Genomic DNA, 26,151 nt, shown 5'->3' on the forward strand with positions numbered 1-26,151 from the left:
GTATAAAGAGCTACTTTAGGACTTTCCCCTCGAAGGGAAGACAGACCATAGCAGTAACTACCCGCCTCTCCCATCTTCCCCATCCAAAGAATGCAGGCCACAGGGAATGAGTGACCCTTGCCAGCAGATTAGAGCTATTTCAGGCGCCTGAGGAGGAATTGGACTCTAGAGTTCCAGGCAGAAAGAAGGGACAAGGTTTAGGTCTGTTGTGCATATAGAGCTAGCAGGTGGGCTAGCTTCCAGACCTTGGTCTCAGTTTCCCTATCAGTGTAAAGGTGCAGCAACAAGTCTTTATCCTTCGCAATTTGGAAGGCACTTTCTGAGTGTTTCCATGGCCTAGAAATACCTCTTTATTTTCCTTCGAGGGAATTTAGGAGTGCCGAAGGCAGTAGAGGGTGGCCAGTTGTGGCTGGGCTAGTTCGCGGCTCTGACCATTCTGGGCTAGTCTTTAATTTTTTGCGGTGCTTAGAGAAGGAATCCAGGGCCTTCTGAAAGCTAGACAAGCGCTTTACCATTAAGCTTCATTCCCAGCCATCTCCAGCATCCCTGCTCCCTTCCATTAATCTTTAAGGCCCCAAATCCTGAGGTGGGGTAGGGTGCCCTTCCCCCATTCCCACTCCGGAGGGATCCAGACCACCCGGAATGGCAGGGCGTGTCCTAAGACTGACCTGGCAGGCTTCGGGGGAGGGGCTTCCATGGCTAGGTGTGGCTTCTTGGGTGGGGGCGTGGCGGGCCAATGAATAGAGAGGCACGGCGGGGGCGGGGCCTGAGCACGGGTGCGGCGCGCTGCGGGGCGGCCGACGCTGGCAGAAGCGGGCGGCGCGCAGACGGCCACTCCGCGCCGCGCGGAACTGGCCGCCGATTGGCTGCGGCTCTCGCGTGTCAGGCGGTTGCTAGGCTCCGGCCGCGCGCCCCGCCCTTGCGCTCGGCGCCCTCTCACGGCCCGGTACGTGCTCGCGCGGAGGCTGCGGCGCGGTTCTCGCGCTCCTTGGGTTCGGGGGCGGCAGCGGCGGCAGCTTGGTGCTGACTCCCTGGGGAGCGGCGACGGTGGCGTCTTGGGGCTAGTCGGAGCGAACACCTGCCTCCGCTCTCTTGCCTCCGCTTGGTGAGTGCACCGCGGGTCCTCGCCACCGTGCCGGGCTTTTCGGCCCCCATCCCTGCTGCTGCTGAGCAAGCCTCCCGTGGAACACCTGCTGCTGCTCGATTTCGGACTGGGGCGGAGACACAGCTACGGACGTCCTTGCGGGTGAGGAGGTGGCGCTGCCTGGTTGAAGCCGCCCCTCTGTTCCCGGTCCTGCTGGCAAGGGCTTGAAGCGTTCGGCGGCGAGGCCTTGGTATCGCGCAGTGGTGATGGGCCAGGCCTTAGCTCGGCCCGCGCTCCTGGGAACACTGGGCCTTCGCGTTTGCCGCTGGTTTGTGCGGCCTGCGGGTGGCCTCCGGGGTTCCAGTGGGGGTTGCAGCCCAAGGACTGGGGCGTTGAGCTGGGAAGGGTGCCGCCCCCGCCTCTCAGTCAGAGGTGCTCAGAGCCTTGGGGGTCCCTCCCACTCGTTTGAGTTGTTTTTGGAATCCTACTTTCTATCTTTTCACTTGGTATTTGAAAGACCAGGTTCACTGGATAGTATATTTGGGAGATGTCCCCAGAGGAAATGCTATCTCAGAATCCTTTTGCCATGAATCCCAAGTTAATTTCTCTTACAAACAAAACTGCTAATTATAAATGCAACTTTTTTTCGACACCAGTTTCAAAAAAAAAAAAAAGAAAAAAAGAAAAAAATGCAACTTTTGATCTCTTCACCTTAAGATGGTTTTAGATTTGTAAATTGAGTTACCGCAGGATTGGTTTTAATGGTGAAGATGAATTTTGACTTGTCTGGTTAGAGTTTGAGCCAGTACCTTTATAGCCTAGGGTTTTAACTTGAGCCTCTGGCCTGCTGTTTCCCTAAATAAGTCGTTCCTGGCATGGAAGCCAGATTCCTTGAAGTGAGGTTGGTGTTTATAGGACATAAATCCAGATAAAGAGTTGGATGTGCTTCCAGGTGTTTTGGAAAGTCTGGAGTAGATGGGGTATTATAATTTTATCAGGTTGTGCTATGCTTAGTGTTCAGAGACATGATAATTTTGGAATGTTCCGGTTCTAAAAAAGAATTCGACCTTAATACATTTGGAGGCGTAAAAATCCATAGTTTGAATATGGAGAATTGAATTTTTTTTTTTTTTTTTGGCCTGGAAGCCAAGGAAGTCTCGTAGCATGCATACTTTACAGGAGTCTAAGGAAGTGTTTCTTGGAGGAATAAGATTTCCGTGGGACCTTAGGGTGTATATAGTGTGTGAGCTTACTGTGGGATACTGTGTAAAGATAGGAGTGAGCAGTGCAATATAGATAAAAAACATGTGATTGGAACATTAAAGCTTGTGTTAATACGTGCCTCTGCTGATGAGCATAGGGCAAGTCCTAACTCTTTTATTTTATTTTTTTTGAGAGTTTATTTAATTATTTATTTAGTTTTCGGCATACACAACATCTTTGTATGTGGTGTTGAGGATCGAACCCGGGCCGCACGCATGGCAGGCAAGCATGCTACCACTTGAGCCACATCCCCAGCCCAGTCCTAACTCTTTTAAAAAACTGATTTGTCAAAATGCTTTCATTCATTTAGCAAATATTTGGCTTCACTACTTGCCAGATTCTATGGTAGATCCTGGGCACCCACATAAAAGTGTCTGGTTCTGCCTTCAAGGAACTCAGTTTGGGGAGCAGTGGGAATCAGAGTACCCGTGGTTCACAATGACTATCCAGCACTCCTGTAATACCAGTAGCTTGGGAGGCTGAGGCAGGAGCATCACAACTTCAAGGCCAGCCTCAGCAACTTAATGAGGCAATTTAGTGAGATCCTATTTCAAAATAAAAAATACAAAGGGCTGGGATGTGGCTCGTTGGTGAAGTGACTTAGGTTCAATCTCCAGTACCAAAAAAAAAAAAAAAAAAAAGTGACTGATCACAAAATATGCTTACTTGATAGCCTGAAGAGAGAGGGAATTCCTGAGCTGTGGCCTTCAGGGCCTGCAAGAATTAGTGGGGGACATCAGGGTCTGGACACTGGGAACCACATGTATATAGGCACCTAAAATAGTGCCTGGGAGTCTTCCAGCTTGACAGGTGTGAGCTCTGGGCCCTCCTTGTTTAGGAGTTCCAACTTCATGCTCAGGATGCGGCAACCTTTTAATCAGTGAAGTGGCATAATCCAGATCAGTGTTTAGAAAGATATTGCTGGTGGCCACTTAAGGAGTGGCAGGGAGGAGGTCAGAACCTCTGGCATTAAAGTCATCCAACAGAAGAAAGAGGAGTGGGGAGGAGCCATTTAAGAACAGAGGCTGAAAAGGTAGGCTGAGGGAGGAGGCTGCATTCAGGAATGTATGGGCAAGAAGTCTAAGCATGACCAAGGGATTTGAACTACTTTTCTTTTTTTCTTTTTTTAATATTTATTCTTAAGTTTTAGGTGGACACAATATTTTCATTTTGCATATATGTGGTGCTGAGGATCGAACCCAGTGCCTCGTGCATGCTAGGTGAGCACTCTACCACTGAGCCACAACACCAGCCCTTTAAAACTACTTTTCAAGACTGGGGGCATAGCTCAGTGGCATAGTGCTTGCCCAGCATGTGGGAGGTCTTTAGGTTCAAACCCAGCACCAAAAAACAAGAACAGCTCTTTACTTCTGGATGTGGTGACTCACAAACTGCTGGTTTCTGTTAAGCACTGAGAATAGTTGGGTTTGGAGGGGGGCCCTTGGTGGGGTACTTAGAATGGAGTTGTTACATAGGATTTAACATTTCATTGTTAAAAAACTTCCCTCCCGCCACGTGTGGTGGCATACGCCTGTAATCCCAGTTCTCATAATCCCAGTGTCTGGGAAGGCTGAGGCAGGAGGATCACTAGTTCGAGGACAGCCTCAGCAATTTAGAGAGACTGTCTCAAAAAAATAAAAAAAAGACTGGGGATGTAACCAGGGGTAAAGTGCCCCTGAGTTCAGTCCCCAGTATCAGAAAACAAAACCCAGGGCTGGGGATGTGGCTCAAGCGGTAGTGCGCTCGCCTGGCATGCGTGCGACCCGGGTTCGATCCTCAGCACCACATATAAAGATGTTGTGTCCACCGAAAACTAAAAAAAAAAAAAAAAATTAAAAAAAATTCCCCCCTCCCTCCCCCCTCCCTCCCCCTCTCAATAAATAAATAAATAAATAAGTAAAATAAAACAAAACCTAAACACCTTACCTCCTACTTGTACCTAGGACATTGTATTTTCTATGAGGCACAGCAGGTGTCTTAACCTCTGTAAGATGTTCACCCTTGTTGAAACAGATTTTTTGGGGGGGATTGAATTCAGGGGCACCACTGAGCCACATCCCCAGCCCTATTTTGCATTTTTTATTTAGAGTCAGGGACTCGGGTTACTTAGTCCCTCACCATAGCTAAAGCTGGCTTTGAACTCTGGATCCTCCTTCCTCAGGCTCCTGAGCCTCTGGGATTACAGGTGTGCATCACTGGCTGAGGCAGATGTTTTTTACCTCACAGTTATGGCGTCTCAGCTCTCTAGATGTGATGGACTTAATATTAAGTTGCAATTGAGGGCCTTCAGTGCACATTCTGATGCTTATGAGAAACCTTTATACTGACTGAGGAAAATGAGACATACAACAAATAATATACCCAAGATCATACTGGTATTGTGTGGCAGTCAGGATTTCAACCCAGGTGGAACATTTAGCTGTCTGTACCCATCTGCATTTGTATTGCATCATATTGGTAATGATGCCCTTGGTTGGGTCATCTCTGATGAAGAATCAAGTGTAGGTATCTAGTGGTAGGTATAAGACAGGATGATGTAGGAAATGTGATAAGGGAACCCATGTGGTAGACTTGGGGGAACATGTTGTGAGGGACCATTCTCAGAAACCAGGGCTTGGTAGAGTCTTGGGCCACATTCTGGTTGTTCCTAGGACTATGTTGAAGGAAGCCAAGTATCTTGGGTTCTATGATGGAATGTATGGGCATACTTTAGGGGAGGACTGTGTTTGAGTTAGACCTTTAGGAAGGGTATTGGTTTGATTGGTGAAGGAGCAGTGGCAAGGAGGTCAGAACTTTGTGGTAGAAAAGAGGTTAGCAGAAGAAAGTGTTGGGGGAGAGAGGACTGGGCACCTTTGTTGGGTATTCTGGAAGGCTAGAAATTACAGTTATGCAGGAATGAGCAGTTTTGAAGGTCTTAGAGCACAGCTGTGGTGGGATCTACTGGTTTTAAAAATGTTAGTCTGCAGTGTAAGTGCAGAGGCTGGACTGAAATGGAGGCTAATTGGTCACTGTTGTGGTCCATTGAGGAGATAGTGGATCTGAACAAGGACAGTGGTCAGCAGTGAGGTGGAGATAAAGAGATTCAAGACAGTGAGTCATGTAGATTTCAGGGGCCTACTAGTGAGTGGAAGGGCAGGAGATGACAGAAGAGAAGGATGTGTGACAACATCAGCTATGTGCTGGTGAGAACTTGAGTGACTTAGAATAAGAGGGGCCCACTAGATTGCATGAAGAGAAGAGAGGAGTGCTTGAGTCTGGCAGGGAAGATGAAGGGATGAGGGGCTATCCTTTTGTAGTGCTGGGGATTGAACCCAGGGCCTCATGTATACACTAGTGTTCTACCACTGAGCTACACTCCCAGTCCCCCATAGCCTTTTTTTTTTTTTTTTTTAATTCTGGGGATTGAGCCCAGGGGCATTTAACCACTGAGCCACATCCCCAGCCCTTTTTGTTTTGAGACTAGGTCTTGCTCAGTTGCTTAGGACCTCAATAAGTTGCTGAGCCTGGCCTTGAACTTGTGATCCTCCTGCCTCAGTCTCCTGAGCTGCTGGGATTACAGGTGTGTGGCTATCCTTATTCTTTTTTGGGGGGGTTACCAGGGATTGAACTCAGAGGCACTTGACCATTGAGCCACATCCCCTAGCCTTAATTTGTATTTTATTTAGAGACAGGGTCTCACTGAGTTGCTTAGCACCGATTTTTGCTGAGGCTAGCTTTGAACTCATGATCCTCCTGTCTCAGCCTCTGGAACTGCTGGGATTACAGGTGTGTGCCATAGTGCCCGGCCTCTACCCCTATTCTTTAAGATAGCTATCATCATCTTATGCTCATTTAAATAATGGTGCGAAGTTTGATTAAACATCCAGATTCCCTTATGTGCCATTTAGACTTGAGCAGTTGCAGACTGTGACTGCTTTCAGGCTACAGCCTTCAGAGTGTCACAGAAAATTAAAAATGGTATGAACATTAGGACCCAGATGAGGACTGAAAAGAGAATATTGAATTTCAAAGGAACTCAAAAGTGGTAATTAATTAATACTATGTTTTTCCATATGCACCTTCAAGTCTTTTTCCCTTTTTTTCAGGAATAAGTTTTCTCCTTTCATTTAAATAGCATATCTACGGGCTGGGATTGTGGCTTAGCGGTGGAGCGCTTGCTTAGCACAGAAGGGACTCGGGTTCGATCCTCAGCACCACATAAAAATAAAGGCATTGGGTTGGGTCCAGCTACACCTAAAAAATAAATATTAAAAAAAATAGCATATATATGCCTTTCTTTTTTTTAATGCTTTTGCAGTTTTTTTTTTTCTTTTGGTACTGGGGATTGAACCCACATGCGCTGTACCACTGAGTTATATCATTCCCAGCCTTTTTTGTTTTATTTTATTTATTTTTATTTTTTATTTTGAGACATGGTTTCACTAAGTTGCTGAGGGTGGCCTCAAGCTGTGGTCCTCCTGCTTCAGCCTCTTGGATAGCTGGAATTACAGGTGTGCGCCATTGTGATTGTTGTGCCTTTGCTTCTTAATCCCCCTTCTTTTGCCTTTCCCTCATTGACATTGCAGGCCTGGAATAAGGTGGTGGTGAATAAATTAATGATTTATCTGGTCATTTCACAAGAGGTCTTTGTCCATACCTTTGGGCATTAAGGCAGTCACATAACTTGCTTTGCCTCTTGATCATCTCTCTTCACTCTGATCATTAGTCAGTAATACTGCTCAAATAGCAATTTCTATAAATAGGGACTTAGAGTAGTTTACAAAATTATACCAGCCAGAAGGCTTAATTTAGCCTTAATGAAAAGGCTTTCCTGTTTTTCTATTTCTTTGGTTTGATAGTGAAGGATTTTCTTACAGGATCATAAATTGAGGATGGCAAAATTAGTGAAGCCAATCTGTAATAAAATTTGGATGAAACGAGATAAAATTTGGATGAAGCTTTAGTAGTATGTTGAATACACACACACACACACACATACACACACTCTCTCTCTCTCTCTCTCTCACACACACACACACACACACACACACACACTCATTTTGGCTGTACTGGGGATTAAACTCAGAGGTGCTCTACCACTGAGCTATATCCCCAGCCCTTTTTATTTTTTATTTTGATGCAGGGTCTCACTAAGTTGTCCAGGCTGGCCTTGAAATTGCAATCCTCCTGCCTTGGCCTCCTGAGTTGCTGGAATTACAGGTATGTGCCACTGCACCTGGAGGGAGAACTGAATGTATTACGTGTCATATAATAGTGTTGAGGCTGTTTCTCAATTACACCTTTTTTTTTTTTTTTGTACGGAGATTAAACTTAAGGGTTTAATGCCAAAGAACTATATCCCCAACACTTTTTTATTTTTTAGCACTAGCAGGTTAAACCCAGGGGCACTTAACTACTGAGCCACATTCCTAGCCCTTTTTAAAAAAGTTTTTTGAGACAGAGCCTCACTAATTTGCTGATACTGACCTTGAATTTAGAATTCTCCTGCCTGAGCCTCCTGGGTTGCTGGTAGTGCATGCCAGGCATCTGCTCTGTTTATTTTTGTGACGATGTCTTGTTAAGTTGCCCAGAATGGCCTTGAATTTGTGACCCTCCTGCCTCAGCTTCCTAAGTGACTGTGATTATAGGTGTGCACCATTGAGCCTGGTTAGGTTACAACTTCTTAAGCTAATTGTTTTGGCGATTGAAAGCTTTTTTTTTTTTTTTTTTTTTTTTTGTACTGATGATCAAACCCAGGATTTCATGAATGTTAGGCAAGCACTCTACCACTGAGTCACATCCCCAACCCTTTTTATGTTTTTTGAGATAGGATCCTGCTAAGTTGTTTAGGGCCTTGTTAAGTTGCTGAGACTGAGTTTGAACTTGAGATCCTACTGCCTCAGCCTTCCAAGCAGCTGTACTCATGCTCGGCTTGAAAGCTAGTTGTTTTTTAAAATATCACTGTCTAGTAGTTCCAGCACTAAGGATGGGAAGTGGATAGACTCACTTGAGCTCACATGTTTAAGATGAGCTTGGGCAACATAAACAACACTCTGTCTCAAAAAGAAAAATAATGGAAAAATAACATTGTTTAAAACACATTGGTAAATAAATAAATTAAAAAAAAAGAATTGAGGGGGGAAAATAAATAAATAAAACATATTGGCATAGCACATTGTAATAGCAGTTAAGGTTAGCCTTGGCAACTTTGTCTCATGTAGCTCTGTTATATAGCTTGCCTGGGTTCAATCCCAAGTTATTGGGATAAAACAGGAATTAATTTATATCTTTGAAACTTCATAATTTTTAGTCTTGAAAGGATTGTTCAGAAAACATTTTTCTTAGAATTATGAGCTTTGACAAAGAAGTGTGATTAATTGGTATAGTCAGGACATTGAAGTAACATTTCCTTCTTCTTTTGGTGGTGTTCAGTGGTGTAATTCTGTTTTGGTTGTGGGCATTCACCAATATTGCTTCCTTCTTTTCCTGCAGGGCCTCTGCTCTCCAGGAAGATAAAAGTTTTTAAAGCTGCCTAGCACTGGGAGGTGAGGTAAGATATTTGGGGGGAAAAAAAAAAGGTATTTCTGCAAAACATGATGGATAATCATGTACTTGGCAAAATGATTAGTCACAGACATTTAAAACAGTAATAGTGGGGAGAAAACTCTGTTAAATAATATGTATATATAGAGCTACATTCCCAGACTTATTTTTTACTTTTGTGCTGAGGATTGAACTCAAGGGTATTTAATCACTGACCTACATATGCAGCCGCCTCCCCCTTTAAAAAAAAAAAAAATATATATATATATATATATATATATATGTGTGTATATATATATATTTTTTTTTTACAAACTTTTGAGATTTTATTTCCTATGAAATTGAATTTTCTTTTATTTGTTCTAATTAGTTATACATGACAATAGAAATACATTTTTTTGACATATGATACATAAATGAAGTATAACTTCTCATTCTTCTGGTTGGACATCATGTAGAATCACACCAGTTGTATAATCATATGTGCACATAGGGTAATTTTGAGACAGGGTCTCACTGAGTTGCTTAGGGCCTCACTAAGTTGCTGAGGCTGGTCTTGGAACTTGCAGTCCTCCTGCTTTAGCCTCCTGAGTTGCTGGGATTTCAGGAGTGTACCACCATACCCAGCCAGACTTTTTCTTTTCTTTTTAAATTTTTTTTAGGTTGTAGATGGACAAATATCTTTATTTTATTGATTCACCTTTTTTATGTGGTGCTGAGGATTGAACCCAGTGCCCCACACGCGCAAGACAAGCACTCCACCGCTAAGCCATAATCCCAGCCCCGATTTTTTATTTTATTAAATAGGAAATACAGGGCTGGGGTTGTGGCTCAGTGGTATAGTGCTCATCTAGCACCGGATTCAATCCTCAGCACCACAATAAAAATGAAATAAAGATATTATGTGTCTAACTATAACTAAAAAATAAATATTTAGGAAAAAAATAGGAAATACAACACATGGTACAAACTTAAAAGGTATAGAAGGATTATGCAAGAAAAAATTTTTTTCTTCCACCCATCCCTTTAACTTCCAATTCTCCTTCCTAAAGGGGTATGATTTTTTTATTTCTTTTTTTGGGAGGGGGTTACCAGGGATTGAACTTGGGATACTCGACTACTGAGCCACATCTGCAGCCCTATTTTTTATTTTTTTTATTTTATTTATTTTATTTTTTTTTAAATTTATTTTTTATTATTGGTCTTTCAAAATATTACATAGTTCTTAATACATCATATTACACGGTTTGGTTCAAGTGGGTTATGAACTCCCAATTTTACCCCCTATTTTTTATTTTATTTAGAAACAGGGTCTCACTGACTTGCGAAGTGCCTCACTTATGCTGAGGCTGTCTTTGAACTTGTGATCCTCCTACCTCAGCCTCCTGAGCTGCTGGGATTACAGGCATATGCCACTGTGCCCTCTGATTTTTTATTTTTATAGTCATATTTTATATTTTTTATTTTTATTTTTATAGTTTTATAGAGACTGAGTCTCAGTGTTGCCTGCCTTTGGGGACATGTGCAAGATCCATTCTTCTTGAGGCAGTCACGGCCTTTAGGGGAGTGTACCAGTTGAAGGAGAGCTCAAGGACAAGTGAAACACTGGAAGGATCTATTATATTCAGGGAAGCAGTAGCCAGTGCCCAGCTTGGTTCCGTATTTTGGTGTTTGCTTTTCATTTCTATGGAAGTTGTTTTTGTACATGAAGTGTGGGAAATTCCTTTTACAGAATTCTTTGTACTAATTGATACATATGCATTGAAACTGAATAATGGAATTTGAAAACATTCTTCTTGTTTGATTTTGCAAGTATTCTGGTTATCTCTGTTTTTGCCTCTTCACTGTGCAGGAAGTGTCTTCCACCTCCAGGCATCCCAGAGGTTGATAGGGGATTGCTTAAGATTCCAAGGTTATCTAGGGCAGAAATGAACCAGTTCTGTCTTGGTTGTCATAAATACCTTTCTTAATTAGTTCTACTGTTTTTCAGGTCTGGGTTGATTCTCTAGCCAGTTTTTTTTTTTTTTTTTTTTTTTTTTTTTTGTTGATAGACCTTTATTTTATTTATGTATTTATACGTGGTACTGAGAATTGAACCCCGAGTCTCACACATGCCAGGCAAGTGCAGTACCACTGAGCCACAGCCCCAGCCCCTCTCAAGCCAGTTTTTGCCAAGAAAAATGCTGTAGCCAATGATGGAATTCTAAATAGCATTTCCTTTTTATTTGGATATTAATCAGATCCTGGGACACCATCCATTTTTGGGGCCTTGATTTCACTATGGAATATTTCCATAAGACATTAATCTTATTACTATAAATGTCCTGTGCCTACTACTTCTTGGGATGGTAGATTGTCTTTGCACTCAGATCCACCCTGACCTCAGGCAGACTTGTTTACTGCAATTTTTTTTTTTAATAACTTCATTTTGGTTATTGTACCAGGACTTGAGGTATGATTGATATATATATATAAATTTTTTTTTTAATATACACGTGTGTGTGTGTGTGTGTGTGTGTGTGTGTATTTTTTTTTTTTTTTGGATAGTACTGGGAATTGAACCCAGGATGCTCTCGCACTGAAGTATGTCTCCAGCCCTTTCTATTTTTTACTTTGAGACAAAGTAAAAAAAAAAAAAGTAAAAAGAAAAAAAAAAGCTCTTTGATTCTCTTACTAAGTTGCTGAGGCTGGCCTTGAACTTGAGATCCTCCTGTCTCAGCTTCCTGAATAACTGGGATTATACACGTGTGCCACCATGCCTAACTGAAAAGTATCCTTTATATTTTTAGACTTTTAAGCAATATTGGAAAGATTGAGTTGACTGGAGAAATTTAGTAGGAGGAGACTAGAACAGCAACTCTTTATTAAAGATCTAAAAATAGATTTCATTAAAGTCATAAATAGATAACAGTAGGATTCCTGTTTCACTCTTTGCTGCTCTGGGTTTGTGCTACTAGATTTGCTTCTGCTTACTTGCACCACCGCATCTGAATATTTTCTTGGAAGGTTCAGTAATATACACCTAAAACACTGAGTTTACCAGTCTGAAAATATTTGGTTTCAAAAAAGTGGTTTAGAAAGTGACTGGAGTCCTTGGTGTAGGGAAAAAATCCTTAGCAGAAGTTGATTCTTTTGCTTGCAGTGCCAGCCTTGAGCTGACAGGTCCTGTAGAGAGTTCCCTGACTTCTCAAAGCCCTGAGATTTTTTTTCTCTTCTAGTTGGATATTGCTGATGAGAGGAATCTCCTGTGTGTGCCATCTAAGCTACCTGATTCAATCAGATGCACCTTAGGTCACCCTTCTATTTTGGGTGGGGGAGGTGGGGTCTCCTTTTGGTTCTAACATTTGGAAAAGATGATAACTTTCTTCCTGTGTAGGCGTCATATGCCCCAGGCTGCCTGTGCCCTTTCTCTCTGTGTGAGGAGGCGGAGGAATGTCCTGGCCTTCCTTCTTCCATCCTGCTATGGGCTTCTAGGGAGAATGGGGCCCATTGTGATTTCAGTGTCAGTTCTGTGCTGTGGCCTCTCTGTCCGGTCTGCTTTGGTCACTGGGTGAGGAAATGGGAGACCAGCAAGTTGTTGCTTCTTAACATGCTGCCCTGTTGTGTAGGAGTGTTCTGGAGGATGATACTTGTAATTTGTTTGCTCTCTGATTTTGTGCTGCCGCTGGGTAGTATTGAATCTAGGGCCTCAGCCAGATAAAGTGTTGGTGAGCAGGTGAGCACTTTATTGCTCCCAACCCCTCATTTAAAAATTTTTTTTGGAACTGGGATTTAACCCAGGGTGCTTTACCCTATATACCCAGCCCTTTTATTTTTTATTTTGAGACAGATTCTTACTAAGTTGCTTAGGGCCTCACCAAGTTGTTGAGACTGACCTCAAACTTTAGATCCTTCTGTCGCCTCAATCTCCTGAGTTGCTGGGATTACAGATGGGCACCACTATGCCCAGCAATGGGTTAAATTTAGTATGGAAGGTGTGAACCTTACTCCATGTAGACAGCATTTTCCTTAGAAACTTGAAACCTGAACTGTTTGGAGCTTCCTGACTCTTTGAGGGACAAATTCAGCACAGAGCATTTTGGTGAGCCTCAGGGTGTAAGGAGGACAAGGATACAGACACCAGTGTCTAACTTCTGAGTAGAGAATTGTTGTTCTAAAGGATAAAAATTAGGTTTTAGCCTCTAGGTGATGAAGGTACCATATTTTCTGATTTCATGTTGGGAGGAACTGGGATCTGGTTTCCCTGTGAAGACTCCAGATGAATTCCAGATAGTGGGAGACATTTAATCTCTTGACTTTTGTGCTTGGGAGGGTAGAACTTATTGATTTTTATCAGATAAAAGAATCATATATACCACTGGAGAGGGACTAATAATAAGTTCTTTTTTTTTTTTATTTATTTTTTATTTTTTTATTTTTTAGTTCTCGGCGGACACAACATCTTTGTTGGTATGTGGTGCTGAGGATCGAACCCGGGCCGCACGCATGCCAGGCGAGCGTGCTACCGCTTGAGCCACATCCCCAGCCCCAATAATAAGTTCTAAATGCACTCTCTAACTCCTCTGATAGGAGAGGTGGGACAGAACCAAACTGGCAGGGGAGAGAAGTCCATTGTATTGGAGCTGAGTAGGTTCCCAGTAGAAACAGAATTAATCTCTGTGTGGAAGTAAGTCCATTTTTACCATAGGTACTACAATCCAGATTTCTTATTATTGTGAGGAGATTATTGACTTTGGTGGGTTTATTAGCTTCACATGTGGGGTGGAGAAAGCAAAACACCCAGTGGTGTATATAGTGATGTCCATTCTAGTCTGCTGGTATAATCTGTGTCCTAATGTGTTCTGTGTATACCTAAGCATAGAAATTCACAATCATCATGCTGGGCGTGGTGGTGCGCACCTGTAATGCCAGCTGCTCAGGAGGATTGCAAGTTCAAAGCCAGCTTCAGCAATTTAGTGAGGCCCTAGGCAATTTAGGGAGATCCTGTTTCTTTTTTTTTTCTTTTTTCTTTTTTTTTTTTTTTTTTGAGAGAGAGAGAGAGAGAGAGAGAGAGAGAGAGAGAATGAATTTTAATATTTATTTTTAAAAATTTTCGGCTGACACAACATCTTTGTTTGTATGTGGTGCCGAGGATTGAACCTGGGTCGCATGCATGCCAGGTGAGCGCGCTACCGCTTGAGCCACATCCCCAGCCCTGACCCTGTTTCAAAATTAAAAAAAAAAAAAAAGGTGGTGGGGCAGGGGTTGGGTTGTGGCTCAGAGCTTGAATGCCCCTGGGTTTAATCTGTGGTACCAAAAAAAAGAAAAAAGAAATTCACACCCATGAAAAATTATGGATAACTAACTGGATTAAGATTTTTGTAATTTACAACGTACATTTTAAGGTATTTTTTAATCAAGTATTTTTTTTTTTTTTTGCTGTACTGGGCATTGAATCCAGGGCCTGTTGCATACATCCCAGCCAGCCTATTTTATTTTATTTTGAGATGGTGTTTTGCTAAATTATCCAGGCTGGCTTTGACTTTCAATCTTCCTGACTCGTCCTTTTTTTTTTTTTTTTTTTTTTTGGACTGACTGTAGAACCCAGGGTACTTTACCACTGAGCTAAATCTCTAGACCTTTTAATTTTTTATTTTGAGATAGGATCTTGCTAAATTGTTGAGAATCACTAAGTTGCTGAGACTGGCCTCCAACTTGCCATCCTTCTGCCTCAGACTCCTGAACTGCTGGCATTACAGGTGCATGCCACCACACATGGCTTAACCTGGTATATTTTTTTAAGTCTTTTTAATTTATAATTTCCTGGGGCTGGGGATGTGGCTCAAGCGGTAGCGCACTCGCCTGGCATGCGTGCGGCCCGGGTTCGATCCTCAGCACCACATACAAACGAAGATGTTGTGTCCACCGACAACTATAAAATAAATATTAAAAAAAAAATTCTCTTTCTCTCTCTCTCTCTCTCTCTCTCAAAAAAAAAAAAAAATTTCCTCTTCTGTTCTTTTTCCTTATTGTATGCTAGAGAATCCAAGTCAGAAGAATTCCCTACAGCCCAGAGTTAGTATTTCTTGGTAGCTTTTTCTTTTTTTCTTTTTTTTTGGTGCTGGGGATTGAACCCAGGGCCTTGGGCTTGAGAGACTTGGTAGCTTTTTCTGTATTTCCTGTGAGCTAGCATCTGGATCCAAAGCCTTGGATCAGCTTCAGGTTTAGTTCCTTTGGTAAGGCCGGAAGTGGTTTGAGTCTTTTCTTCAGGCATGCTGTCTTTCTCTTGTCATGTACTTTGCTCATGATAGTATCTAGAACACTAATTTTGTGGAGGGCCATGGGGCCTAAGGAGAGGCCGGCCTACCAATCCTCATCAAACCAGTCTCCTCAGCACTGGTGACGGGTGTTAGAAGAGGAGAAACCTGGATGGTCCCCTGTGATCTGATTCATAGGGTTGGGTTCACAGCACTGAACCCTTCTTAAGGCCCTTCCTTCCTCCTGATTCACATTGCCCCTCTCTCTTAACTTTCAGCTTTCTTGCCCTGGATTATCTGTCCCCTGTCTTGTCCCCTCTTCAGCTTTCCTCTCTTTCTTTCCCTTTTTGTTTTCTAATGTTTTGATTGGAAAAAGTTGTTGGAGGATTAGGGAGAGGGATTCTCATACTGCTTGATTGCTCATCATCTGGGGAACTGTGGATGCCTTGATTTCCTCATCTATCAAATGAGAGGTTAGTCCCAGTGATTTAAATGGTTGCTTCTAACTCTGTCCTATTATTTTTCATTTTACAAACTTTTTCTTTGTAGTGTTGGGAATGGAACCCAGATCTTTGTACTTACTAGGCAAGCACTAAATCATGAGCTACATTACCCCAATTCTTTGTTTTGCTGATTTTTTTTTTAACATGTTAGAAAGATTTTAGAAGATTTTCTTGCTTCTCCATATAGGGCATAGCTTCCTCATAACTACTCTAGGCAAGGTGGTTTGGGTGAGTAAGGGGAAGGCTTTGTGGGCTGTGGTCATGGCCTCGCTGCTAGTCTCAAGTTCTGGATACAGAGATTTGCCTCATAGGATGGGATATTTTAACACATGTTCTTATAGTCTTTGTTTTGCTATTATTTTTCATTTGAAGTTTTATTTACTAGCTGGGTGTGATGGCACATGCCTGTAATCCTAGCAGCACAGGAGGCTGAGGCTGGAGGATCGAAGGTTTGAAGCCATCTTCAGCAATTTAGCCAGGCTGTAAGCAACCTAGTGAGACCCTGTCTCCCAAAAAAAAAAAAAAAAAAAAAAAAAAAAAAGCTGGGGATGTGACTCAGTGGTTAAGCGCCCTTGAGTTTAATCCTTGGTACTAAAAAATAATAAATAAAAAGTCATTTCCTTTGATTTTAAAAAATTTTGAAGCCAGGTACATTCAGAGTTTTGCATCTTGTTTGTCCACCTACCCAGTAGCTTAAGCCTAAGGTAGTAGGTTTTTTGTGTGTTTTTGGTGGTGCTGAGGATTAAACCTAGAGCCTTGCACATATTCTACCCCTAAGCTACACCTCCAGCTTCTAGACCAGATTTTGTTTTCTTGTTTTGAATCCAAGTTTTCTGACATAACGAATTTCAGAATGTCAGGAATTCCAGAGCCTGGGATGCATGGGCCCTTTTGGAAGAAGGGCTGGAGAGGCTTCAGGGCATGTTGGGAACTGCTCAGTGTCACGCCACCAACATCAAACAGGGTGGTGAGGGGAGAGGGCTTACTCTTCTGTATGAGAGATTTATATCACTATCTTTAAAAATTGATTATCCAGGGCCATGATTGTGGCTCAATGGTAGAGTGCTTTCCTAGCAGTGTGAGGTACTGGGTTTGATCCCTGGCATCATGTAAAAAAATAAAATAAAGATATTGTGTCCATTTACAACTAAAAAAAATCTTTTAAAATAAATGATTATCCAGAATTTGGAGAGATCAAAGCCACAATTGTGGTTTGTTATTGAACTTGTAAAGCTGTAGTTAAGGTGTGTTTTCTGTGTGGGTTCCTCTGATGTTCTATGATATTTATGATCGACTAGCAGAAATGGTCCTCAGGAGTCCCTTTTGGGTGACTGGCAGGTAATAGGCCCCATACAAAATCATCCTAGGCCAGAGGCTGAGTTTTCTCATTTCTCACTCTTTGAAAATCTCTTACATGAATAAAGAAATTTCACTGAGTCTCCTAATAACCTAGTAATGTTTGATTTTATTGATGTCACTATTTTTTTAAACTAAAGCATAATTTACATGTAAAATGCTTGAATCGTAAGTGTTCAGTTTGATATATTTTGTGCTTTGGTGGTAGGAATGTCAAACTCTGTTGTAGGTACTAGTTTCTGTTGGGTTAATTGTTCATGTGCACAAGTTAGGCTGATCAGAGAGAAAGATGAGAGGTGAAAGTGGTATGATGGGTACTTACATGTTTAGGTACATATAGCTATCTGTTCTAGGTAAGATACTCTCATGGGACACATTATTCCTTCTCCAGGGTCCCAAGATCCTGAAGAGTGTGACTCCTGTCATTCCTCTTATCATCATCCCTGCTTATCATTCAAAGGATGACAGGCAACAAAGTTAGATTTAGACATATGATTTAGTAATGGTTAATGTTTTTTCAGACCAGTGGAACTATAGTATGAAGATTAGATTTGGGAACCTAAAATAAAATACTTTTACTCTAGAGAGTAAAAATACTCTCTAGACTCTAAGAGGATTGATTGCAAGTTGCAGGCCAAGGTGGGTAACTGAGCAAAACCATGTGGAAAAATGAAATAGGGCTGGGGATATAGCTTAGTGGTGGAGCAAGTGTGAGTGAGGCCCTTGCAAAAAGAATCACAAATGCCTTATTATTTGGAATAATTAGCTTATAAATTGTTGTTATTAATTGTGGGACTAGGGGATTGAACTCAGGGCCTTATGAATGCTAGTGAAGCACCTACTTTGAGCTACATCCCCAGACAAAGCCCATAAATTCTTTTATTTTTGTGCTGAGGTCTTGCACTTGCTCTACCATTGAGCTATATTCTAGCCCCCCCCCCTTTTTTTTGGTACTGGGGATTGAACCCAGAGGCATTTTTTTTTTTAAATATTTTTTTAGAGAGAGAGAGAGAGAGAGAGAGAGAATTTTTCAATATTTGTTTTTTTAGTTTTTGGTGGACACAACATCTTTGTTTGTATGTAGTGCTGAGGATCGAACCCAGGCCATACGCATGCCAGGCGAGTGCGCTACTGCAGGCCATACCCAGAGGCATTTTACCTCCGAGCTGCATCCCCAGCCCTTTTTATTTTTTATATTAAGACAGGGTCCCATTAAGTTGCTTAAGGCCTCACTGAGTTGCTGAGGATAGTCTTGAACTTGCAATCTTCCTGCCTCAGTCCCCTTATCTGGGATTCCAGGTATGTGTCACTGTGCCTGGCTATCTGGTCTTTTTTATTTTATTGTGAGTCAGAGTGTTTGCTAAGTTACCCAGCCTGGATCCTTGTGATCCTTCTTTCTCAGCCTCCCAAGTCACTGGAATTATAAATATGTGCCACTGTGCCTGGCAAGTCCATACATTCTTGATAGCAGTTTTCCTCTGAGGTATTCAAGTTTGACTAGAAAAATAGTGCTGTGTTTTGATTCATTAGTCACTCAGAAGCTCCCCCTCTTGTGTTCTCATGCTAACTATTAAGTATCTTACTTTCAGGATGAATTTATGACATCTGTTGCCCACCATACCCGTTAATCAAGCAGTACAAGGAGGGCAAACTGCTATTTCTTGTTTCAATATGCCCTACTTGCCTCCTTCTTCCGTTTTGTGTTTTTTTTTTTTTTATATATATATACTTTTATCCCATTTATTTTTATGTGTTGCTGAGCATTGGACCCAGGACCTTACATGTACTAGGCAATTGCTCTACCACTGAACTACAACCCCAGCCCCCATTTTTCATGTTATGGATGAAAGAGTTTGACAATAACTCAGTATTAATGAAAGTAAGGGAAATGTCATTCATATCTTTAGGTTGGAGTATATGTTGGAAGGCATTTTGCCAGTATCAATTCCAATGTACATAGCCTTTGTTTTTGTTTTTGGTACTAGGGATTGATTGAACCCAGGGGTATATAACACTAAGCAACCCCCCACAGATCTTTTAAAAATTTTTAAATTCTGTTTATCTATTTATTTATTTTTTGGTACTGATTAAACTCAGAGGTGCTTTACTCTTTTAAAATCTTTTTTTAAATATTTATTTATTTTTTTTAGTGTTTAGGTGGACACGATATCTTTATTTTATTTTTATGTGGTGCTGAGAATCGAACCCAGTGCCTCATGCATGCTAGGCGAGTGAGCTACCACTTGAGCCACATCCCCAGCCCTAAAATCTTTATTATTTATTTATTCTAATTTGTTATATAGGACAGCAGAATGTATTTCAATTCATATACACATATAGAACACAGTTTTTCAAGTCTGGTTGTACACAAAGTGGAGTCACACCATTCATGTCTTCATATGTGTACTTAGGTTAATGATGTCCATCTCATTCCACTGTCTTCCCCTTTGCCCTATCTATAAGTTTCCTCCCATGCTCTCCCAACCCCATCCCCATTATGGATCAGCATCCTCGTTTCAGAGAATACATTTGGCATTTGATTTTTTTTAACCCCAGCCCTTTTTATTTTTTATTTTGAGACAGGGTTTTACTAAGTTGCTTAGTTGCTGAGGCTGGCCTCAAACTCGTACTTCTCCTGCCTTAGTCTCTGTAGTAGCTGGTAGTACAGGTGTGTACCATTGCACCTGGCTGTAAATATCCTTTGACCCAGCATTTTCACATCTAGGATTTTTTTTTAAAATATTTATTTATTTATTTTTTAGTTATAGTTGGACACAATACCTTTATTTCACTTATTTATTTTTATGTGGTGCTGAGGATCAAACCTAGGACCTCGAACATGCTAAGTAAGTGCTCTACAGCTGAGCCACAGCCCTAGCCCACATGTAGGATTTTTATCCTCAGATTTGTTTCCAGAAGAATGTAAGAATAAGGTGAGAGAGACCTCTGAGAGCAGAACTTGCAAGATACATAAATACTTGAATGTGCCACACAAAGGCAGAAGCAAGTGAGGTGGAGCCTTACAGGGGCTGAGGACTCCCAGTTCTAATCAGTTTAAAAAAGGAGCAGGGCTGAGGTGGGTAACCCAGTGGCGAAGCCTTAGATTCAGTCATGAGCAAAGAAAAGGGACAGTTATGAAGTATATGATACTATTTGAGAATGAAATAAAAATAGATGGGTGTGGTGACACATGCCTGTAATCTCAGCTGCTCAGGAGGTTGAGGCAGGAGGATCACAAGTTCAAGGCAAGCCTGGGCTGTTTAGCAGGACCCTGCCTCAAAATAAAAAGGGCTAGGGGGCTGGGTTTATGGCTCAAGCGGTAGCGCACTCTCCTGGCGTGTGTGTGTGTGGGGGTCGGCGGCGCTGGGTTCAATCCTCAGTACCACATAAAAATAAAAAATAAAGATGTTGTGTCCACCGAAAACTAAAAAATATTAAAAAATTCTCTCTCTCTCTAAAAAAAAAAGTGGGGGGGGCTAGGGATGTATCTCAGTGGTAGAGTGCCCTTGAGTTCAAATCCCAGTGCCAACACACACTAGACACAGATTTTTTTCTTTTTTCTTTCTTAAAGTACTGGGAATACTTACTTTTTAAGTACTGTCCAAGCTCATCTTGAATTCCTAGGCTCAAGTGATCCTCCAGCCTCAGGCTATTGAGCAGTTGGGATTATAGGTACTGGTTACCATGCTTGGCTTTTAACTTTTTAATGGTTTTCTTTATTGTACAGAAATTTAAAATTTGAATCCAAACTTTTTTCTTTTTTCTTTTTTTTCTTTTATGTTGTTGGGGGCTATCCTGGGCTCTTATAGTCTTTTTGCCTCAGCCTCCTCACTAAGCCTGGCTCTTTTCTTTCTCTGATTGATTGATTTGTGATACCAGGGTTTGAACTTCGGGGTGCTCTACCACTAAGCTATATCCTCAATCCTTTTTATTTTTTTATTTTGAGACAGGGTCTTAGTGAGTTGCCCAGGCTGAGCTCAAACTTGCTATCCTCATGCCTCAGCCACCTGAGGAACTTAATGTAGCTAGATTTACAGGTTTGTGCCATCACACACCACTGTGAATTACTTTAATTAAGTTATAGGAAAGGACAGACAACTGATGGTATCATTGTGAGGCTGACTGGCAAATACTGCATTCTACTTGCCTGTGTCTTTCCTTTAGCTCCAGCACCTCTCAACTTGGTGATGATCTGGTCTAGGGTTTTTTTGGTTTTGTTTTTGCCCCTCCAGGAGTGAAGGCTTTTGGGAAGGGAAAATTAAACTATTTTTAATCTAAAGCAAACAGCATGATGTAGTAATTTCAGGCTCCAGTGTGACATTTTCTTCCATTATAACTCAGGTTACTTTTAAAACAAACAAAATCCTTTTTTTGTATATTTTGTTTTTATAGTGCTTCCAGAGGAAAATGCTTCCCCTCATAAACTTGAAGGGCTTAGGATCATGGTAGGATATATGTGTGAATAGTACTATTTAAAGGTTTGGTTCCTAAAACTCAGAATCCTAGTGGATAAGCATTGGGGTGTTCAGGTGAGTGGTAGGACACGGGTTATATAGGTAATCGTGGTATACAGAGCTCAACCGTAGACTTTGCTTTACAACTCTTGGTAAGTAGCCCTGTGCTTTTGGGGAGGTCCCAAGGTGGGTGTTGGACCTTGCCCCATTTCCCTCTTACTATTTTTTTTCCATTTTATGTCTATATTTTTTATGACTTTTGGAGGGGTAACTTGTATTTATATTTTTGTAACTTTTTGGGGTATAGCTTCAAATTTATAGGAAAGTTGAAATAATTCAAGGCGTTCCTAAGTATTCTTTACCTAGGTTCACCATTTGTTTACATTTTGCTTTGTCCTTCTGTCTTTCCTATCTGTAATTTTTTTTCCTGAACCATCTGTAAGTAATTGGCAGACATCATACCTCTCCACTACCAGCCACCAAGTACTGGGCATTGAACCCAGGGCTTTATGTAAGCCTCTACCACTCAGCCTCAGCCTCAGCTCTCCTTTTATTCCTGAATATTCAGTTGTGTATTTCCTACGAATGAGAACATTGTTTTATGTAACCATGGTGTAGCTATCAAAATCAGGATATTTAATGTTGGTATAACATTATAATCTACAGTCCACATTCAGATTTCCTTATTTGTTTCAGCAACATTTCTGTAGCCCCATATGGATGCCTATCATAGAGCCAGGCACTGATTTGTTCTTATAATCAGCTCTCATTGAGGAGGAGAGGTGCCTTGCAATTTTCTCCACTGTAAAGTGGATATTTTTTCCTTTTTAATTAAGTCACATAGGGGGAATACATGAGATTGTAAATTTCCTGAGACTCTACTTCAGCATCTAATGATGCTTCTAAGGCTATTATTCCTCCTGTATTGGAATTAGTGTCATCTTAATCTAAGGAAGAGTTTTCTTATGTTCCACCTTAATTACTCATTGATTTGCTTAATGTATAACATTTGGTACAGTATTATACATTCCTATCTGTATTCATTTTGATTCCTAGTGTCCCACGTTTGGTCAATGGACAGTGGAACCCCTTGAGACTGGCTCTTGTGTTCTTTTGAGGGTCCTTATTATTATTTGAGTACTTCTTGACTCTTTATTTCTTCTTCCTTTTTTTTTTTTTTTTGATACTGGGGATTGAACTCAGGGTGCTTAACCACTGAGCTATATCCCCAACCCTTTTTTGTATTTAACTTAGAGACAGGGTCTGACTGAGTTGCTTAGTTCCTCGTCAAGTTTCGGAGGCTTGCTTTGAACTCTAAATACTCCTGCCTCAGCCTCCCGTGCAGCTGGGATTACAGGTGTGTGCCACCGTGCCCAACCACTTCCTTATTTTCTGATGCAACAAGATTTGAGATTTATTGCCCCATCCTAGCATCTGCCCTGACTGAGGCTGGTCTCGAACTTGTGGGCTCAAGTGATACCTCCCAGGTACTTGGTTTCTTTTAGTTGGAGTGGCATGTAGAAGTGTAGATATGGGTACATGGTAAATATTTTTATTTACTGAAAAATCTTTTGTGGTTCTGAGGCTTTATTACTGAGCTATATCCCTGGCCCATTTTGTTTTTTATTTTAAGAAAGAGTCTTGCTAAAATGCCAAGTCTGGTCTGAAACTTGTGATTTTCCTGCTTTAGTCTCCTGGGTTGCTGGGATTACAGGTGTGTGCTACTACACCTGACTTATGATGAATCTGATTTTCTGTGGTTAGGGGTCTAGCTCAGTGATAGAGCCCTTGCCCAATGTGTGAGGCCCTGTGTTCTTTCTTCAGCACAGCAAAAAATAAATAAATAAATGAATGAATGAATGAATGAATGAATAAATGAATGAATAAAATAAAAAAATACTAATAAAACAGCAGTGATGTTGCAGTTGAATGAAGGAGTTTCTTGGGTGTTTAATTCTTGAATTTCATTTTCAGTGGAAAAAGGAACATGTGATAGATTGTATTTTTGGTGCTGGGGATTGAAGCTAGGGCTTTGTACATGATAAGTATATGCTATACCACAGAGTCATACCCTCAGTTCCAAAATGGATTTCCAGGCAGAGTAAGAGCAGGCCCTGCTTGCTTCAGAAAAAAATTATTTCTGCCTAATTTATGGGAAATTTTTGGAATTACTGAGATGATTTCTAAAGAGGAAGGGTATATCTGAATGTTGACTTGAGGGACTCTAGCTTCAAATTATGGGCTGCCTGAGCATGGCTCTATGAAACAGTGCTGTTTGTCAAGGCTTTGAGACAATGATTCAAGTGTCCCTTGAAGCTGTGGAGAAGGTGGTCTTTGAAATGATTTTTCTGTAGATGGATGCCAGTATCATAGGAACCTGTATGCTCCCTATTCTATTTTTTTTAGGGGGGTACCAGGGATTGAACTCAGAGGCACTTGACCATTGAGCCATTGAGCCACATCCCCAGCTCTCTTTTGTATTTTATTTAAGAGACAGGGTCTCACTGAGTTTCTAAGTACCTTACTTTTGCTGAGCCTGGCTTTGAACTCATGATCCTCCTGCCTCAGCTTCCTGAGCTGCTGGGATTACAGGTGTGCACCACCACACCCGGCCCTCTCTAAACTATTGTTAGATAAATAAATATTGTTAGATAAATAAACAAATAAAATCTGGCCCTTGTCCTGCACTATTTTGAGAATTTAATGAAGAAGGAAAGCTGTTAGATAATAGAGGGCCTTGTTGGGTATGTTTCCTGAGGAAACAAGTATTAATGGGGCTGAAATCTGGAGGGAGAGAGGAATTAAGGGAAAAAATCCAAAAAAAATCGTGTTTTTTTTTTTTTTTTTGGCAGAGCTGGGGTGGAACCTGCATGGTAGGCAAGAGCTCTATTGCGGAACTATACATCCTTAGCCCCCCAAAACTTTATTTAACAGATGCTTGTGAGTACTTTATTTGTGTCAGCCAGTGAAGGTGGTACAAAGAGCTATGCACACCCTGAGTGTGCAGGAAGCAGTTTGATAAATGCTGTTTGTTGGGAATTAGGGGAATGATGAGTCTAAGGGCTCCAAGATAGAGCTGTCTACAAGTTTTGGTCTAGAGGGGGCAGATGGTCTGCATGAAGAGGAAGACTGTATGTGTCCCGATGTCACAGGGAAGCCTGGAGTTGCTCTGAAAGCTCTCAGTTAACATTGAGTTGAACAGGTGGCTAGATGTCTTTGTCAAGTCCCATAGGGTCTTAAGTCCTGCAAATGATTGAACTTGATTCATGGGTAGCAATTGTAAGCTGCTTGGGACCATGGTATATCAATTCTGGCTTGGGCAAATTAATCTGGTGAACTGGGCTTCCACTTCTGGCTTAATCTCTTGGTGTGGATATCAGTTTCTTTATGCTGCTCGGCCTGGATCCAGGGTCATGTGCCAGCCTTATGGTACTACCACATCCAGAACATGATAGTCCTCATTTTGGCTGTTGAGTGCAGGGTAAACCATAGTCTTTGAAACAGGCAGTATTTCTGGAGAGCTTAGTCTGGGCAGCCACCAGTCTGAATGACTGATTTGTCACTCTCAGTTCACCTTGACAGTGGCCCTGTGAGGTTTGAAACAGCATTTCACTGATGAGAAACCTAGTTAGGCAGTAGCTGGGGGCCAACTTCAGGTGCTTGAGCTCATGCCACTGGATCAGGGTGAAGCCAGGGACTGCTGCAGCTGCTGCCACCCTGAGTAGGGCTGCGATCAGGAAACCAGGAGTGAGAACACCTCCTCTACAATTGGTTCCATGTATACCACCACTGCCTCTGAGTAAGTGCTTAACTGTTGCCTTTGTTGGAAGATCTGGGAAAATGTTCTGGAGCATTTGGAATTATGAGTGGTTTTTTTTTTTTTTTAAATATTTATTTTAATTTTTTAGTTTTCGGTGGACACATCTTTGTTTGTATGTGGTGCTGAGGATCGAACCCAGGCCGCATGCATGGCAGGCGAGCGCGCTACCACTTGAGCCACATCCCCAGCCCAATTATGAGTGTTTTAATAAAGGAGTCCTTGCTCTGGTGAGGATTAGATAGTTATGTTGGGCCATAAGCAAGTCCTTGTGTTTCTTCAGCTGCACCAGTTTTAATTCTTTCAGTGCCTGTTCAGTGTGTTGTCTGGACCCCTAAATATGTGTGTTTAATTCCTGTTCTTTTTTTTTTTTTCAGTGCTATGGATTGAACCCAGGGCCTTGCCCATACTACTGCTGAGCTATATCCCTAATTCTGTTTTATTTTGAGACAGGATCCTGCAAAGTTTTTGAGGCAAGCCTTAATCTTGAAATCCTCTTGCCTCAGTGTCCTGAGCTACTGGGGTTATAGGCTTGTACTTCTATGCTTAGTTTATTTGTTTTTACTTATTAGTTTTTGGTGATACTAGAGATTGAACTCAGACGTTCCACTATATAGCTATATCCTCAGCCATCTGTGTTTATTTTGAGGCAGATTCTCACTAAGTTGCTCAGGATCTTGTTAATCTGCTGAGTAGTTTGGCCTCTAATTTGTGATCCTTAACTTCCTCAACTTCCTGAGTTGCTAGGACTCTAGGCATGCACCACCATGCCTGGATCCCAGGAATAAACATTTTTATTTATTTATTTTTTGAGATGGAATCTTGCTAAGTTTACCCATGCTGGCCTTGAATTTGTAATCCTCCTGCATCATTATTCTGATCTTTGGGGGTGGGGGGTACCATGGATTGAACTCAA

The 26,151-nt window shown here is 41.6% G+C and overlaps 1 protein-coding gene across 11 annotated transcripts in view; it reads left to right on the plus strand.

Annotated features, from left to right (window-relative positions):
- Positions 1–807: 807 nt before the first annotated feature.
- Positions 808–26,151, plus strand: part of Dag1 (dystroglycan 1) — a 64,512-nt gene continuing 39,168 nt past the window's right edge. For 3 of the 11 annotated variants that reach the window (XM_077795250.1, XM_077795252.1, XM_077795249.1), the window contains exons 1-3: positions 953–1,246; positions 7,470–7,546; positions 8,819–8,876. The gene's annotated coding sequence lies outside the window, so the exon portion shown is untranslated. The other 8 variants (XM_026384053.2, XM_026384049.2, XM_026384057.2 and 5 more) reach the window with 6 other exon arrangements.

Source organism: Urocitellus parryii, chromosome 2, assembly GCF_045843805.1.
Source record: "Urocitellus parryii isolate mUroPar1 chromosome 2, mUroPar1.hap1, whole genome shotgun sequence".
NCBI classification, from domain to species: Eukaryota; Metazoa; Chordata; class Mammalia; order Rodentia; family Sciuridae; genus Urocitellus; species Urocitellus parryii.